This window comes from Lepus europaeus, chromosome 7 (assembly GCF_033115175.1).
Source record: "Lepus europaeus isolate LE1 chromosome 7, mLepTim1.pri, whole genome shotgun sequence".
Taxonomy (NCBI): domain Eukaryota; kingdom Metazoa; phylum Chordata; class Mammalia; order Lagomorpha; family Leporidae; genus Lepus; species Lepus europaeus.
The window spans coordinates 121,107,948-121,110,037 of NC_084833.1; the positions used below are offsets into that span (position 1 = coordinate 121,107,948).

A 2,090-nucleotide genomic window follows, 5' to 3' on the forward strand; every position below is an offset into this window, starting at 1 on the left:
TTGGAGAGGAGTTTGCTGCTGGTTTCATAAGCTATGGAAGACTTATTTGAATACTGATGGGTGGCACTAGTGGAGAGGAAACACAAAGGCAAGATCTGGGAGACCATTGCCCACAGGTGAGGCCTTCAGTGAACCTGAACAGGTTGGGGGGCGGAATGAAGGTCTTGAAAACAAACAGGTAGAAGAATGAGCCTTGGGAAGAAAGGAAATCAATTCCATCACTATTCAAAGTAAAGAAGAGAAATCTTTGAGAACATCCATTATGATTGCATTTAGCTACAGATAACAAAACGATCCAAGAAGAGCGGCTTAACAAAGATGCAAGTTTATCCCTTGGGGTACAAAAGTACTTCTTGTCTGTTCCTGGCTGGCATGCTACTCCCCACCTCAGGGACCCAGGCCTTTCTGTCATTTGAATTTGCTCTATGTGGCTTTGCCTCCATGGTCTAAGAGCATTCAAATGTGGAGTGAAGAAAGAGATGTAGAAGCAGCACCCAGCAGAAGCGACTCTTCTGGAGCAGGTGCCTGGTCCAGTTGCCCCCGGTCAGAGCTGTGCCACACACAGAGGCAGGGAAGTGTGGGAAACACACTCTACCCACTTTGGATGACCACTTACCTGCACCGGTTCAGGAGACCGTTATGGAAAGTGGAGGAAGAACCTTCAGAGGCCATTCACATGTGGCTTGCAAGGAGAGAAGGTTAAGAGTTTGAGCAGGATGGGAGAGGCCTCATGCCCACAGGACACTTGGTGGGTGAGGCCTCCTCACCGACTTGGTGGCATCCAACCCTATTTCCAACATCACTAGGCATTAGGAAAACAGGAAAGTGATCCCAGTGAGGTAGTACTTCATACTCATTAGAGTCTCTTATCAAGAAAGAAAAGGAAAGAAAACAGCCAGTATCAGTGATGATGTAACCAAAGTCCAAACATCACACATTGCTGGTGGTAACGTAGTACAACCACAGTGAAAACCATGTGGCTTCCTCAAAACCCTAGCATAGAATGACCATCCCACCCAGCCACTCTGCACCCAGCTATGGACCACAAATATCTGATAGCAGGACTTCAATAAGTAATTACACATAGTACTACTATATACTATGCAGTAGTCAAAAGGTGGAAGTGTCCATCCATGACAAATAAACAGTATTGCTGACCGTACTTGGCCGTCCACACGACAGCAGTGGTTACTTTGGAAGTTGGGCCAAGTGAAGGGCTTTTCAGCTGAGAGCCAGCAAGGTCTGTGGCTCTGACCCGGGCATCCTTGGACTGCAGGGTAGTTCCATTTCTAGTGACTTTCCACCTCGAAAACTGATGCAGTAGATTGGTCTGTTGGGTCTCCTTGATGGCAAATCACAGTGTAGGGCAGCCACCTGCATATACAGACAATGGCTATTTGTTAGCATTAAAGAAGAAAGTAAACTCTGACCTGCTGCAACATGAGTGAGCCTTGAAAACATTACGCTACATGAAATACTGTGACACATAAGGACAGACACTGTATGGTACCCCTTCCATGAGTGCCTATAGTAATCACTTTCACAGAGGTTACTAGCAGCTGGTGGGAGGGGCTCTGTGGAGCATTCTTTAACAGGAACAGGGTTTCTGATTGGAATGATGAAAACGTTCTGCCCATGGATTCTGGTGATGGCTGTGCAACATGGTCAATGTAGTGCCTCTGAATTGCACACTTAAAAATGGTTACAATGCTAAATTTTAGAGTAGGTGGTTCTACTTCAATTAAAAAAAATTGGAAAGAGAGAGCTAGCTGTCTCTGGCACAGAAGGGGCATAGGTGAGTTTTAAGCTTGGTTGCAGGAAGCTGAAGGAGTTTCCATTTGATGGCTTTGATTTTCCCCTGGGCATAGTGTGGGGGAAATGGTTTGGGTTTATGTGTATGTGTGTACAGGTGCACATGTGTACAGGTCTATGTATGTGTGTATGTTCATATAAGATGGTTTGGTCTTTTAGGAAAGCAAGAAAACTGAAATAGTTGCTTGTGGAAAGGGGAAGAGAGAGGACAAAAGTTAGAAGAACTTGGTGCAGGTATCTCTATCTCTATCTCTGTCTCTCTGTCTCTCTGTCTCTCT

At 45.6% G+C, this 2,090-nt stretch overlaps 1 pseudogene; it reads left to right on the forward strand.

Moving 5' to 3' along the window:
• The first annotated feature begins 676 nt into the window (after positions 1-676).
• On the forward strand, positions 677-795 carry LOC133764991 (U6atac minor spliceosomal RNA; annotated as a pseudogene).
• The last annotated feature ends 1,295 nt before the right edge of the window (positions 796-2,090 follow it).